General features: G+C 42.8%; 1 long non-coding RNA gene across 3 annotated transcripts in view; it reads right to left on the bottom strand.

The window, feature by feature from the left end:
- Positions 1 to 8769: 8769 nt before the first annotated feature.
- The window catches only part of Gm35712, a 67888-nt gene continuing 59786 nt past the window's right edge, over positions 8770 to 16871 (bottom strand). The window contains exons 2-4 of one of the 3 annotated variants that reach the window (XR_870368.3): positions 9359 to 9489; positions 9099 to 9239; positions 8770 to 8929 (exon numbers count right to left, since the gene is read on the bottom strand). This is a non-coding gene — a long non-coding RNA (predicted gene, 35712). Of the gene's footprint in view, positions 9240 to 9358; positions 9490 to 16871 lie in introns of all 3 variants that reach the window. The other 2 variants (XR_378902.4, XR_378903.4) reach the window with 2 other exon arrangements.

Genomic DNA, 16871 nt, shown 5'->3' with positions numbered 1-16871 from the left:
AGTCTCTACATGGTCCATCCTTTCATCTCAGCTCCAAACTCCGTCTCTGTAACTCCTTCCATGGGTGTTTTGTTCCCAAATCTAAGGAGGGGCATAGTGTCCACACTTCAGTCTTCATTCTTCTTGAGTTTCATGTGTTTAGCAAATTATATCTTATATCTTGGGTATCCTAGGTTTGGGGCTAATATCCACTTATCAGTGAATACATATTGTGTGAGTTTCTTTGTGAATGTGTTACCTCACTCAGGATGATGCCCTCCAGGTCCATCCATTTGGCTAGGAATTTCATAAATTCATTCTTTTTAATAGCTGAGTAGTACTCCATTGTGTAGATGTACCACATTTTCTGTATCCATTCCTCTGTTGAGGGGCATCTAGGTTCTTTCCAGCTTCTGGCTATTATAAATAAGGCTGCTATGAACATAGTGGAGCATGTGTCCTTCTTACCTGTTGGGGCATCTTCTGGATATATGCCCAGGAGAGGTATTGCTGGATCCTCCGGTAGTACTATGTCCAGTTTTCTGAGGAACCGCCAGACTGATTTCCAGAGTGGTTGTACAAGCCTGCACTCCCACCAACAATGGAGGAGTGTTCCTCTTTCTCCACATCCTCGCCAGCATCTGCTGTCACCTGAATTTTTGATCTTAGCCATTCTGACTGGTGTGAGGTGGAATCTCAGGGTTGTTTTGATTTGCATTTCCCTGATGATTAAGGATGTTGAACATTTTTTCAAGTGCTTCTCTGCCATTCGGTATTCCTCAGGTGAGAATTCTTTGTTCAGTTCTGAGCCCCATTTTTTAATGGGGTTATTTGATTTTCTGAAGTCCACCTTCTTGAGTTCTTTATATATGTTGGATATTAGTCCCCTATCTGATTTAGGATAGGTAAAGATCCTTTCCCAATCTGTTGGTGGTCTTTTTGTCTTATTGACGGTGTCTTTTGCCTTGCAGAAACTTTGGAGTTTCATTAGGTCCCATTTGTCAATTCTCGATCTTACAGCACAAGCCATTGCTGTTCTGTTCAGGAATTTTTCCCCTGTGCCCATATCTTCAAGGCTTTTCCCCACTTTCTCCTCTATAAGTTTCAGTGTCTCTGGTTTTATGTGAAGTTCCTTGATCCACTTAGATTTGACCTTAGTACAAGGAGATAAGTATGGATCGATTCGCATTCTTCTACACGATAACAACCAGTTGTGCCAGCACCAATTGTTGAAAATGCTGTCTTTCTTCCACTGGATGGTTTTAGCTCCCTTGTCGAAGATCAAGTGACCATAGGTGTGTGGGTTCATTTCTGGGTCTTCAATTCTATTCCATTGGTCTACTTGTCTGTCTCTATACCAGTACCATGCAGTTTTTATCACAATTGCTCTGTAGTAAAGCTTTAGGTCTGGCATGGTGATTCTGCCAGAAGTTCTTTTATCCTTGAGAAGACTTTTTGCTATCCTAGGTTTTTTGTTATTCCAGACAAATTTGCAAATTGCTCCTTCCAAGCCTGCATGCCATTCTGCCCCTGAGCAATATTCCAAGGTGTGGTTTGGTTTTCTGAGATTCGCTCTAACCATTGGGATCAGACTGATCTTGAAGTCACAGTGTAGCCCAGTTGACTCATAAACTTGAGACCTTTCTTGGCCTTTCGAGATTACAGACACGTGCCCCCAAATCCTGCTTTAAAATGTTTAAAGATGCTTCCCTGTGTTCTTTGTTAAAATTAACAAAGCTCACGGATTTTTATCAAATGACTTTGCTAAGTGATGAAAATGGAGTGTAAGTTCACCCGGTCTCTCTAGCAACTTGCAAGTCATTTGTTGATTACTAACGTTCCCCGCCCCTGCACTAAGGGAGCACTGTTGTGACCCAGGTTCCCCCAACATCCATCAAATCCGTTCTGACAAGTTGACTTGAGATTGCACAAAGTGCTTGGGGTAACTATTTCTCAGCTCAGCTCCTAAAGCCACCCCCTATCCTAACCCATTCCCCTAGTACTCTCTGGGCCTTTACTCCTTTGCCTGCCCAAACCCCTCACCATCCAGGAAAGCCTGTTGGATCTGGTGGCCCACTACCCTGTCCTGGGCTGCATGAGCACCCGAGGTAGGGGACAGAAGCAGAAGAGGAAGTGTTGCCCACCCTGGACTCTAGCTCCTTCGCCCACCTCAGAACACCTCAGCAGGGGCAGACAGCAATTATAGATCCTGTCCGGACTGACTGGGGCTCAGCCTGCAGCAATGAGGCTCAGCTGCTCAATGTGATAAGACGGGGGCGGGGCGAGAGGTGAAGCCAACTGAAAAGCTGTGGTTGGCAGGTGAGGCATCCAAAGACAGGAGAACTGTCTGAAAGGTTCTATTTGCTGCTAGAAGGAATACGTAGAAGGTCAGGGAGAAGCAGAATAGGGGCCTCCACAGAGCAGCCCAGAGCACATCAGGGACCTGTGACGTCACAGAGGCTCAGGCGAGTCTACTGCGGTACTCTCCTGACTTTAATGGGGTCCTAGCGAGGCACCTGCCTGTCCCATTGCATTTCCTCAGTTCAAACCTCAGCACTTGGGGAAAAGAAGAGGTTTTGGGTAGACTCCCCCTCCCCAGTTCTTTTTGTTTGTTTGTTTGTTTTGTTTTTGTTTTTTGTTTGTTTTTTTTCCAGACAGGGTTTCTCTGTGTAGCCCCGGCTGTCCTGGAACTCTGTAGACCAGGCTGGCCTCGAACTCAGAAATCCACCTGCCTCTGCCTCCCAAGTGCTGGGATTAAAGGCGTGCACCACCACCGCCCGGCTCCCCAGTTCTTTATATGGTGCCTGGATGTGGTCACTTGTATCCGCATGGAAAGGTATTAAAGGACTCAGCAGCCTCTTAAATAACAGTGAGGGGGACAGCAAACACTTGCTGTGGCTGCAGCGCTCTCGTTAAGACCTTATGGTTATCTTGACTAGCAACTCCACTGAATGCCAGAACCTGACATTTGTAAAACACACCTCTAGTTGTTTCTGGTGTTTCCAGAAAGCATTGACTAAGGGCAGAGCAAACTGTGCCCTGAGTACGGAGAGAAGCACCCAACCCAGAAGGACTGAGGTGGAGAAAAAGGCTGTGTGAGTACATGGACGTGTGTGTGTGTGTGTGTGTGTGTGTGTGTGTGTGTGTGTGTGTGTGTGTGTGTTTGTGTCCCTCCCCTTGTTCCCCACCATACAGGACTGACACTTCTCTGCTCAGCTAGGCCCTCTCCTTCAGGGCTGAGTTTCTAAAAGAGCCACATTTACCTGAGCCTGCCTCATCCTTCTTTAGCAATACACAGTGTCATTCTCCAGTTTAACCAAAAAGATCTTCAAGTGCACTCTTTGTCCATGTTCCAAATGGTAACTTTAGACCAGGGACTGAGTGACTTAGAAGGTGATTTAGAAGTGATTTAGAAATGCTGGTCCCCAATGTGCAAACCAGAAGAGTACATTTCTATAGCATGTCCAGGTTCTAAAACAAGCTGTTTGTCCTGCATTTATTCTTTGATTTTTTTTTTATATTTTAGTTGAAAATATTTTCACTGGCAGCAAAGCTATTAAAATTATGTGTATCTGTGTGGTATCATGTGATATGACAGTAATCGTTATAATTTCTCTGCTGGCACAGTTACTACTATATTGCTAACCAATGGAAGTGTTCCTATAGCCTTCAAGCAAGCTGGTTGGCACTATTTGAATTCTTTCATAATGGAACAACTCGACACAAAACTAAACAACACCAGTTGGTCATGTCCTTAAGAACATTGTGTGACATTAGCGCAGGAGGGGGATGTAAAATTATAGATTTCACAGGGAAGGCTAGCTGCTGTTAGATCAGGGAGTTTATGGATGGGAAGGGAAATAGTAGAAAGGACAACAGGGGGTTATGGCTTTGTCCTGTTCTATCCTCTGAGAGTCACAGGACGATTACTAGATAGACCCAATATGGAAAAAGTCACAATGGGAGGGATACTTATGACCATCCTTTTTGAAACTCTAGAAGAGGAGACCATGATACAATGTCGCAAGAAAACAGTGCCAGTCAAGCTGCTTTCAGCAAGATAAGCTCTGTGATAGCAGTGAAAGACTCCCGTTCTACCAGACTTGGTGGTCTCACATGAAGCTCAGCAGAATTTTGGCCCTTGTCTCAAGCTAAGTTGCTTATGTTCCTAGCTCATCCTGATTCTCAAAGTGTGGTGTGGTGTGGTATGGTGTGGTGTGGTGTGTGTGTGTGTGTGTGTGTGTGTGTGTGTAACAATATATATTTTTTAACATACAGTTTGCATTCCTTTTTGGTAACTATGAACCATGATAAATCATAGCACAATGGGATTCTACTAGGGGTAGACAGCAGTATATGCAGTTGTGCGAGCCGGGACACAGGGCTCCATTATGTCAGCATAAAAACAGTTTTGCTTTGTAATGAGACTGTCTGGTAAAACTTCCCCCTCTGATATTTGATCACATAATGAAGAGTCATGTGACTTGAGTCCCTATAGCGTAATTAACATTGTTTTTTCATAAGAGGCAGGAGTCACTTTCTCCCCCTGGCTCATTGAAAACCATAGGGCACATCCTTTCTTTTGAAATGCAAGAGAAACCTGGGCACATTCCTCTCTTTCTCTTGCCTTGTTTGGTTTCATGAATAGATTTAGAAGTTATTTTAACACATTCTGCTTTGTGTGGGAATTTTCTGTCCTATTGGTCTTGGGACAGACCAAGAGTACAAAGGTCCCTCCATCTTGTACTCTTGCTGAGGTCATTTCAGGTCTCACTAGAATTTGACCCTGATAGAGAATCCCACGGAAAATTACCAAACTCTATTCTAGGAACCCAAGGGCAAGATGCCCCAGCTAACTTATCTTAGCTTCTGTTAAGCTGCCTGCTTGTATAGTGGGAAGCTGCTTCGCAGAAGCTGACTACGATTTGCCTCATGTCCTAGCAGGGGTGTGGTTTTGCCAGCTTCAGATAGTTTCTGTGAGTGTGTGACATTTGAAATTTTGGGGACTTTTCACCTTGAGAGAGTTGGTTGTTGGTAGGTTGCTGTTGATTGCTGAGTCACGTGCAAAAAGACGAGAAGAGGAAATTAGATGTCCTGGTGGCAAAGATCAAACTTGTCCCACGGAACTCAACACCTCTAATCAGCAGGGAACAATATCATCACCTCTTTCCTACCCCTGACTTTATTCTTTCTCTTTCTCTGTCCCCTCCATCATTCTTTCTCTCCTACTGAGTGTTGGGGGATAGAAAACGTACAAGAAGAGGGGTAGAGAAGAACAAAAGGAAAGTGAACCCACAAAGGAGCCAAAGGAACTGTGCAGAGCGCCCCTCCAGCTAACGGCTTGTCTTTGCTTACTGCTTGCTTCTGTTAAGCTCCTGTTGTCTGTCAAGCAAGACGTCAGGGAGTGATTTCTACCTTCAAATACACTCTGCTCTGAACCCTAGGTCCCTATATACTTAGATGTGGTCTCAGCTGGCTGGAATAAAGATTTTTACTTGGCTATAAACTGTGTCTGAGTGGTCGTCTCTGATTGGCTACCTGTAAAGTTCGCTTGCTGGTTTGTTTTGATTTCCACTTTTATGGTCTGTGTGTGAGTGTGTGTGTGTGTTTCTTGTTTTTTGGTTTTTTTCAAAAGAGAGAGGAAAAAGGACATAAAGTTGAATGGTTAGGATGTGGAGAGGGGCTGAGACCAACTGAGTAAGAAAAAACATGATCAAAGTATACTGTATAAATATGTTTTTCAATTTAAAAATGGGGGAAAACTCATTCAACAAGGCACAATATGATGGACCCTGGAGCTGTAGGCAATATCACTCATATATTGTCTTCTTGAGAATGACTGCTTTAAAATGTTTATTTGTTTGCTTGCTTTTGTGTATGTTTTAGAGATTTGGAGAACTGTCACCAACTCAAACTGACTGAAGGCCTGAACTAGTTCACTCAGCCTTGCAGAAGCATCCACAAGGCTGTATTCTGAGTCGTAGGGACAGAACTGTATTCTCAGACCTTGAAAGCATGACCACTTTCTGGGCTTGCATTCTCTGAAGAGCTACGAGGTGTGTGTACATCTGTGCAGAGCTTAGACCCTATCATCTTTCCTCATCTCTCCCCACCCCATTCCATAGATTTTCCTGAATTTATCCTTAGGAGGTAGACTGGAGTTTTGGGGTACCTACCTCACCATTAAATGAATAATTCTTTCTCTATTGAGAGGTCCATTACTGACCACACTGTGGCAGCCGAGCCAGCCTCAACCAGGGTGATGCTATGGAAGGGTTAGAAAATACCTCCTCAAACTCACTTGAGGCACTTGGTCCTCTGCTTCTGGGTCCAGATATTGAGAGCTGATTGGAATTTGAGGGCTCTGACCTAATCATTTGATAAACCCATTTATGGATTAGTACTTTAGTTTGCTCATTCCTTTGTTGCTGTTATTTGTTTGTCTGTTTTTTTGAGTCCGTTTCACTGTATAGGCCAGGCTGGCCTTGAACTCACTCTGTAGCTCAAGCAGGCCTTGAACTCACAGAGATCCACCTGCCTCCGCCTCCCAAGTGCTGAGCTTAAAGGTGTGTGCCACCACTGACCAGTATGGACTAGTAATTAACTAGCATTATAGTTGGGGCTTAGAAACTAGAATGGCTGACAGAGTAGGTCCCTCATAGTATGCACTAGAAGGGTATTTCTTGTCAGTGTCTCCTTCCTGACTCCTCATTTCTTTGCTTCCTGGCCACCACGAGATGACCCGTTATGTCCCACCCTCCTATCCTGCTGCTCAGCCGTGCTCTCCCTCCTGCCACTACACCATTCTATGCCCATGGCTTTTGAATCCATGAACTCCAATATCTTTATTCCCTTGAGATGTGGGTCTCAGGTATTGTGTCGCAGTGAGGAGTTTATTTGCATGCTGAGTAACCAAAGGGCACTGGTCTATAGAGGGAAGTGATTGCATGTCCACCCAATGGCTAACTTCACCACTACTAAGTGTACATAAAACTCAAGAGAAGAAGATTACAGGACCTTTCCACTGATGAAGAAGGAAGCATCGGATTGCCAGGGTCATCATGGCGTGTCCCAAACAGCAAAGAGACAAGACTTCCTATTTTAGGAATTCCCTCTGTCTGTCTGTCTGTCCCTCTCCTTCCCTCCCTCCCTCTACACACACACACCTTTACATAGTTCTTTATATTCTTTAACATGTTCTTTGTAGTAAATCATCATTTAGTGAATAAGTGGTTTTCATGGATTCTATGATCTGCTCTAGCAAGCTTTCAAATCTGAATAAAGTAACATAAGAGCATCCAGTTTGTACCCAAGGGTAACTTCAAGACAAGCTAGTAATTAGCATCTGAAGGACAGATTCAGGGAGTGTCCTAGGACTGAGACCCCAACCGGTGCCATCCACGCTCAGGTTAGTGTTGGAATTGGACTGAATTATAGGACATCCCAGTTCATGTACCCCAGCAAAGTGAAATGGTTTTCAGGGCAGTTGGAAACTCACCTAATTGGTGTCAGAAGTAAAGTCCTGAGGGTATAAAAAGTGAAAAACAGCTTAGACTTTCTTATTCATTGACAGAGGCAGACCTGTCAAGGTGGAGAAGTCTGGTTATGACGGCTTAAGGAAGACGAAGAAAAAGGAAACAGTGCCTCTTCCTTTGGGTTGTATTATTTGTGGATGGGGTAAAATACCGTAGTTGTCTTTTATCATCCTAAGGATAAAGATAAAACTGAAACACACGCAAGACAAAAATGTAAGCAGACCCATAGACATCGAGCATAATATAAAGGAGCCATATTGTCCGACTAGATTCTTCCCAAAGAAGAAAACCAGCAGGAAAAAAGTAAGCCAGCTGAGTCTGCAATTTTTCTTATTTGTACCTCATGTAAATCTATGGTAGAGTTACAGTTGTCATTATGACATTGTCAGACTCTGGAGGAGGCCTGTTCCCTCCCACATGTGTATACATGGATGCACGCACATGAACATGCACACTCACACCTATGCATTCTATGAGCAGATCATGACATGACATGTCCACCCTGTGCTCTTTCCCTCAAGTTGAGAAATAAGTGTTTCTGAATTTTTATGAAAATGCAGCACAGAGAACCAAGAGTAACAAAAATAATTATCTCTTTTATTATTTCAGATGAATAAAGGGAGATTTATAAAAAGCAGATATCAAGACTTATTTTGAGAACTGTATTTTCAGTACATTGACAGACAAACTGATAAATGGAATACAATAGAGAATCCATAAAATAAATACAAACATATATGTGTATGTATATATATATATATACATATATGTATATATGTATATATATATATGTATATATTTCACATATTATAAAACTATTGTATTGCAATAGGGTAAGGTAGTCTTTTAAATAAGTACATCCTCTTTAATAACCATCTTTTTTGGATGTGTGTAAATCCATGAGGTAAAATAGTCTTTGGACAAATACATAGAAAAGTGATTTTTAAAATTGTTTTGTTGTAGTTTTATTGTGGAGAATGTTTATACACATAGAAAGAAGAAAAGTAAGTGACCTTTCTCATAGCCTATCTCTCTCAATTGAACCTGAATCACTCCCTGGCCATATTTGTTTCCTTAGTACTTTCGTTCACTTCCTGGCTTTCAATGCAACATCATAGATGCTTGATCTATTTACAGAAAAAATTCTGGTCGTTGCCATAATAATTTGAGCAATTTCCAAACATATCAAATCTTCCATAATTATTTCAATGTGTATCTTTAAAAGGTAAAAGACAAACACTCCTTAAAAATAACATGGTATGAAAAAATTTTAATCTTCTATATGCACCATCAGTCTAATTATGAAAGAACAAGAATAACTCTGGGAGGACAATATAGGCTCATGATAACATATGACAACATCCTTAACGATGAGTGTCTTCAAAATGGCTCACCTTCTCAGCACCAGGAAGTATCTACAAAATAAAAATAGTCAGATAAAGCCATAGAGGAAAATTGACGAATCTGCTCAAATGGAAGCAGAGATCTAAAAGACATCATTACGATCAAAAAGGTCAAACAAAAATAAGCACTTGACAAAGATCAGTGGGAAAAAGAAGGAGACACCAGCCCGACTACAACTACCTGATGGTGGTCATGTGATGGGCTCCCGTGACGTAGAAAAGCACACATGACCCACTGGGAAGATGACTGAAGACAGAGACTTCCTTTTAAAGAGCATCTCTAAGGCTAACCGGCATCTGGCGAGACTCTCAACATCATTCACTAAGGACACAAAAAGCAACGCGATGCCACTGTACATCAACAACAATGATCAAAATGAAATGAAAAAAGTATCTGCAACAAGAATTAATATATGACGAGAATAAATGAAGCTCTCTTACACTGATGAGGACTTAGGAAAACTGACACGTTCTGCTTACATGAGCCACAGTCGCGCTTTCTGATCAACAGTGGGTTGAGAAATAGTTCACCTTTCCATGTGAAATGTCAATATGAATGCCAATATTCTTGCCTGCGTTAACAAGATGAGAAAGAAAACAAAAATTTCATGTTATAACTTTATTCTCTTTTCAGTTCTGTGAGTTATTATTTGGTGAGTTCATTGTTTTCAAATATTTGAAAAATCCTTTCTTAATCTGTTATTTACAACATAATGGCTAAGATATTATACTATTCTGAATCTAATTCGTGCTATTAATGTTTCCCATGTTTCTTTCTTAAGTCTCAGCAACTGTCCACATATATTGACATAGAATTTTTTGTGTCTACCAATCCTTATAGTGTAAATACTATCACCCTAAATAATGTCACTACTATACCATGATGTTTCTGAACGTCCATGAGAGAGGAGACGATTCAGTGATATCCCCAATGCAGAGATACAATGTTTGCAAACAATATCAAAAACATAGACAATGGCAAAATAACTAGGAATCAAAATGTTTGGGGGTTACTATAATTCTAAAAACAATTTAATTTTAACATTATTGTAATCATTTTTGTAATTAATAATAGCTATACTTAGCAGCTAGATTGTAAATGTCCTAAAACTCTGATAGTGGTTTTTTTTAAAGACTTGTTTCATTATTTATACACAAACTGTGTGTATATATGTGTGTGTGTTCGTCTGTATCTGTGTTTGTGTCCATGTGAGGGCACACATGCAAGCTGTGCTGTGTAAGCCTGAAAAGGATGTTCGATTCAATGAAGCTAAAGTTATGGGTGGTTGCTAGCTACCCAGCGTGGGTGCTAGGAACCAAACTCAGTACCTCTACGAGAGCAGCAAATGCTGTTAACCATTGAGCCATCTCTCCGGCTGCTAACAGTGTCTTTTAAGAACCAGTAGAAGCTTGCACATGCACAAACATGCTGTTCATGACCCAGAGATTTCACTTAGGGATATACATTTATAGAAATATGCACACACTCTCTTAAAAGATATGAGCAGCCATTTTTGTTACAACTTATTAAAGGTGACAGCTTTATTACTTCGTTAGGTCAAATGTTAGAAACCATCCCAAAGTCCGTCAGTGGTAAAACAAAACAAACGCTTGTACTTTCATACAATGAGTATGAGTTTGTAATAGAAACAAAATCACTACTCGGGCCAACTCAACAAACAGGCATGTAAAAAGCATGCATGTTCTATCTAATTCACGAAGTTTAGAAGAGGCAGCAGTAACCTAGGGGGTTTGAAGTCAGGATCCTAGCTATCCTCTGGAGTGGGGATCAATAAGGAGTGACCCAGAAATGGACCTGCATAACTTTTGGGGTGCTGGCAAAATGGTATTTTTTATTTCAGTTTTGACCTCACAAATGGTTATCGTCTCATAGGTCAGCTACACACATGATAGTGTTTTAATATTGTCATGAGCAATGCACTAATCTTCATAAGAAAGCTTATGTCAAAGCAAATCACTTATAAAGTTATTGGGCTAGCAGAAAATGGTATGAGATAGTCCCTCATCCAGAGAAGAATGACCTGAGTTTGAGGCGTTTGTTAGGAAAAGCAGCAGCAAACAATGGCTTACCACAGAACCTCTGAACAGAAAAACAAAACAAAACAAAACAAAACAAAACAAAACAAAACAAAACAAAACAAAAAACCAAAGTAAACGCCAGGTTCCGGAGCATCTCTCCCAGAGGGCAAAAAATGCTTTGTTCCAATGACCTGGCCTAGTCCCAGAACAAAGGTATGGTAGATATGGTGATATTTCTGGTGTTCACAGAGACACCAGAGAACATGGAAAACCCTGGCTGGATTATCGCCTCCGAAAGGAGGGGTACTCTGAATCAGCACATGATCCTCTATGTAATAGATCCTGGTTTTCAGGATACATTCTTCTGAGGAGAGTTCTGCTGTCCTCCCAGGCCCTGGCTTTTTAATCACAGGCGCAGTGTAGCCTGACTGGGGTGTTTGTTAAATGTATAAACCTGCTGGAAGCATTTGGCATGGCTTACTTCTATTCTGAGTACAAAGTCCCTCTCCATATAGTCACTAAAATGACACAGGACACTCTGTAATGCTAAGGAAATCAGCCAGACAACTACATATTAAGCATTTCTACATGGGGAATTCTAGAAGGTCAGAGTTAAAAGGCATTAAGTCAAGTAATGAATTTTGGTAGATGTAAAACAGTGTATTTTGGAAGACTGCCTTGGTTTTCCCAGTGTGCAGCATGATCAGGATTCACCCTGTAACCTTCTGTAAAGTCTTAGCAATCAAGAATCCCTTTTAAAATGTCATTCTCCCCCTATTCCCATACTTTATATTATTTTTTTTTATTTGTAATTTATTACAAATGGATGGGATATAGAGATATGGAAAAGCTTTTGTGGTTTTTCCAGAGAATGCTAGTTCAAATCCCATTGTCCATGTCAGGCAGCTCACAATTGCTTGTAACTCCTCCTTCTGGGAACCTAATGGTTGCTTCTGACCCCTGCTAACACTAATATATGTTAAGATGTTGAGATAGTCTGGAGAGATAGCTCAGAAGTTAAGAGCTCTGGTTTTTCTTGCCAAAGACCAGGGTTCAATTCCCAGCACCCATATGACAACTCACCTGTAACTTCTGTTCCAAAAATCTGATGTCCTTTTCTGACCTCTTCGGACACTAGACTCTCAAGTCCATGCCGATAAAACATCACACACATACAATCTAAATTTAAATAACTTAAAAAAAAGTATGGTTGCCAAAGAGAACATGAGTTCCACCTGGCACAAGACAATCAGCATTACTAAACGGACATAATAAACTCCTTTCCAAAGAAAACATTAGAGTTATCCTGTGCAAGCTAAAAAAAAAAAATACCATTTGGACAAAAGTTTTGTAAAATAGGTAATGGTTTGCAACTTCCTATTATACCACCCATGCTCCTAGAGGTCAAATCACTGGCTTTGGACCACAGTTCTGCAATTTCCCGACGTCACACTGAAGACACCAAGAGGACAGACAACTGTAGCATCTGGACATTTGATGGTGAGCAAACTTGGATAAAATGATCAGTATTTAACATTTTCAAACTCTCCTACCGAGGTCTTTCTGTCCTTTGGACTCAGTGAAAAGAGGGAATTGTTGTAAAAGCCAAAGGGGACTTTTCACATCACTGAAACGCTCACTGAGATCTGGCTGGGCTGACATAGCTCTGACATCACTCAGCCACCGCAGCTGACAAGTCTTATCCTTGTCCAACAGAGAAGAATGAGGGTGGGATCAAAGCCGCTGTGTTAAAGTAAAGCAGATGATATGTCAAGATTCAATTACCCAACCTTCCCATATTTCTCTCAAAACCAATTCTTTCCGCACAAAGCCATTGTTACACTGTTACCAGGTTACCAGGGATTCAGGGATACTGTTAAGCTCCTTTGTGTTGATGGTTCTTCTTGTACTCTTGACTCAGCTGAGGACCACCTGGACTGGCAAAGAGCATCTCTGGCTGTGTCTGTGAGATCACATGCAGAGATACCCGGATCATAATGTCTTTGACCTAATAACTATTAATCCATCGATTGAATTTTGAATAGACCATTGGCAGGAAGTAGACTACTGTAGGAAGTGGAAGGCTGCTTGGAGGAAGTATGGGACTGAGGATATGCCCACAGGGGTGGGAAGAGCTATCCTAAATGTGCATAGGACCATTTAGTGGGCTGGGGCTCTAGGCTGGATAAGAAGAAGAAAGCCAGTTTTCTCCACTTTCTGCTTCCAGACTGTGGGTGCAGGATTTCCAGCCATAGAAGCTCCTGTTCCCCTGCAGACACTTGTCTCTGGGAAATGTCAACAGGTTTCATTGTTGCAGAAGAAAATCATATGTCAGCTGGTGTTTCTGTCAACAATTGCCTGGGTCACTGCCTGCTCTTTCTTTTTCTCTTCCTCTTCTTCATCATCTTCCTTCCTTCCTTCCTTCCTTCCTTCCTTCCTTCCTTCCTTCCTTCCTTCCTTCCTTCCTTCCTTCCTTCCTTCCTTCCTCTCTCCCTCCCTTCTCTCCCTCCCTCCCTCCCTCCCTCCCTCCCTCCCTCCCTTCCTCCCTTCCTTCCTTCCTTCCTTCTCCCTTCCTTTTCTCTGTCCTCTCTCCATGCTTCCCAGCCTTTTAGGGAACACATTCAGAGCTTTATTCCGTGTGTGTGTGTGTGTGTGTGTGTGTGTGTGTGTGTGTGTGTGTGTGTGTGTATTGCATGCATGTACCTCTACAGGCATGCAGGTATAAGCAAGCTGGGCCCTGGGAGGCCAGAGCAGGAAGAAGGATGTCTTTCTCCACAGTTCTCCATCTTGAGACAGGATAATCCTGTTGAACTTCAGGGTTGCTAATCTCATATCTCATAAGGCCAGAAGGTTAGTGAGCTCTTGGGGTCAACCTCTCTCAATCTCCCAATGCCAAAGTGACAGGAGCCCACAGTCAGACCTAGCATTAAGCATTAATCAATGCGCCAATGTCCTTTAAGCCATCAAAACAGGCATAGATCGAGGATGCTTTTAGAAACAGAACAGTGTTTATAAGAAAGCAAAGCTGAAATGGTTTGTAGACTGCAGGGTTTCCCACATGCCTGTCCACAGCATAGATGGTAGATTTCCCAGTGAGTCCTCAAAGACATGATTGAGTCAGAGGTTGGAAGATACACCAGATGTCTCTGCACACCGTGCTGCCTTGTGCCTGCAAAGCCAGAGAGCTGGCTACTGCCAGAGCCCACTGACTCCATCCACTTCCTTAAAGCACCTTTGAGCTCTTGTTTGAATCAGTGAGGAACAGGAGGAAAGCAACCCGTGCTGGAACAGTTTCAGCAGAAAGCCTGCATGTAATAGGATTGTTTGGGAAAGAGGAAGTATTAGAAGACAGACGGACCGGGAAACATGAGCGAGCTGACTCCTGGCTACCTCTGCTGTGGATTCCTGTTAACAGCTTGGTCTTTCTTCTCGGGAGCCTGTCAACACTCTAGCCAGCAGCTGAAGGTTGCCGGGAACCATCTTTGGTGGTTGGCAGACTGGCCTAGGGCCAGTATGTGCCTCTTGGGCCTGCTGGGTTTGGAAGCGCTCTTGGGAAAGTACACTCCTGGAACAAAGTCTCCGTGTCTGAAAGATTCTATGCCTATGGAGTTCCTAGGAGAAAAACTGCCTATTAACGAAGCGGGGTGGGGATGGGGGGGGGTGTGATGCAACTTGCTGATGTGGCTGTCATTTGTTAAATTTAAATTTAAAACTCGTGTGTGTGTGTGTGTGTGTGTGTGTGTGTGTGTGTGTGTGTGTGTGTGTGATGCTAGATAGAGATTAATCTGAATCCAATGCTAAGCCACACTCTATAACTTTGGCCATTTGATGCTGCTTTAAACTGTGTTTTTAACGTGTGCATTTGAAACGAATACACATTTACAAAAGGAGTCTGTCTTCAAGCTGGCCATGAACCTGCCCTTGGTAAAGCAAAAAGTCACAAGACATGGCTGATTAGAAACCTTCTTGACCTTTCATTATCAATAACGTTTTAATGAATGCCATCACTCTGTTGATTCTATTAAGCTGTACCGATAAGTGTGTTCTAGCAAGATCAAGCCGGGTAACATTCCTGCATGGAAGGGAGAGGCTCAGGAGGCTCCATTGAGGAGCTGATGGCAGTTGGTGGCTGCTGGAGGAGAGAGAGCCAACATTCTGCAGGGTTGTGGCCCCAGTAGGTGACACATGCTCCAGTGGATGGCCCGACATCCGTGTGCGTATGGGCAACACCAACTGAACTCAGTGAAAACAAAGGAAGACCAAGAGTTGGGGGGAGATAGGGCGTGGTTGAGAAAGAGTTGGATGGGGAATAGAGGGTAGATGTGATCTAAATACATTGTATTCATGGGAGGAATGTCCAAAGACTGAAACCAATGTGTGCTGTAGTGCATAAGGTGCTTGCTACACAAGGCTGAGGACCTGATCTCAGATTCTCCAGCATTCATGTAAAAGCTGAGATTACAGACTCTGTTTCCCTAGCCCTGGGAGGAAGAGATGGGCAGATTCTGGGGACTCCCTGGCTAGCCAATAGTGATATAGTCAATATTTCAGCCAATAGCCTAGCAGAAATAGTGACCTTCAAGTTCAATGAGAGATCTTGTCTCAGACGTGTAAGCTAGTGAGCAATAGAAGAAGACCCATGATGTCCACCTCTGGAGTCCACACACTCAGGCAAATGCACACATGCACACATGCACACCTGCACATACACGGAGCAGGCTACAAAAGCCAGGTTAAACTAAACGAATATCTCTTCAGTTCCCGGGACGTCTTCCAACTTGCTAGAGGATCTTATTATATACACCTTTTGAGGCATCTTGGAGCACAGACTCCCCAGTAAGCTTAGAGATTTTACTTTCTCTTATCTTAAGCCAGTGTCTCCAAAACTGCCTTGCTGAGAGCCTAGCGTTGGGAATAGTGAGCATCCGCTCAACTATGAATAAATTGGCACTCTGCTCTCCTGTCGGCTGTGTTCTTTCTGTCTGTAGACTCCTTGGTTGTGAATGCTAAGGAAGAGGAAAGGGGGGAGGGACGGGATGGGGAAACAGAGTAGCAGAACAGGAAGAAGGAAAGGAAAAATGTCTACTTAGGTTCCTATTGCAGTGATGAATCCCACAATCAAAAGCAACGTGGGAAGAAAAGGCTTTATTCGTCTTACTCTTTCATAGTCCATCATCCAGGAAACTTAGGACAGGAACCTGGAGGCAGGAACTGAAGCAGAGGCCATGGAGGAATGAATACTACTCATATGGCTTGTGTCAGACTGCTTTCTTCTAGCACCCAGGACTACTAGCCCAGGGGCAACACTATTCACAGTGAAGCAGGGCTCTCCCACATGTTAATCATTAACCCAGAAAATGCATCACAGGCATGCCCACAGGCCGGTGTGGTGGTTGTGGTGGTGGGTGTTCAAACTGAGCTGTCCTCTTCTAAAAGGACTCTAGCTCCTGTCAAGTTGGCACAAGACTTGTCAGCACAAGAGGGGGTGATAGATTGGGGTGAGGGGCAGGAGAACAAGGGTGTGGGTGATAATCAACCTCAGCTGTTTGGGTAACTGATGTCCTCAGGGCTTGGGAAGGGAGAAAAGCAAAAGATCCGGACTTTGCATGCTTCAGTTCCAAATCCTAATGGGAGAAGATCTTTCAAAATTCATTTTAACCCTTCAAACAATTAGGCCTACTTGCTACTAGAGGGAGGCGTTGTTCTAGATGCCGAAAGTCGTAGGGGTTGAAAAAGAAAGGTAACTGGTTTCCTTCTGATTCATTTCCCAAATAACCAAAGTACAGCATCGTTTGTCATTGAAGTTTAGTAGAATTCACCGACTTCCAGTTTACTGCAAACTCTACAAAATATCAAATGACAAATTGACTCACAGGCGCTCTTACAAGGAAGAACTGGGTGTCTTCCAGCGGGT

This window comes from Mus musculus, chromosome 8, assembly GCF_000001635.26.
Source record: "Mus musculus strain C57BL/6J chromosome 8, GRCm38.p6 C57BL/6J".
NCBI lineage: Eukaryota > Metazoa > Chordata > Mammalia > Rodentia > Muridae > Mus > Mus musculus.
Note: the sequence above shows the minus strand (reverse complement) of the source record. Positions and strands in the feature narration are given on the sequence as shown.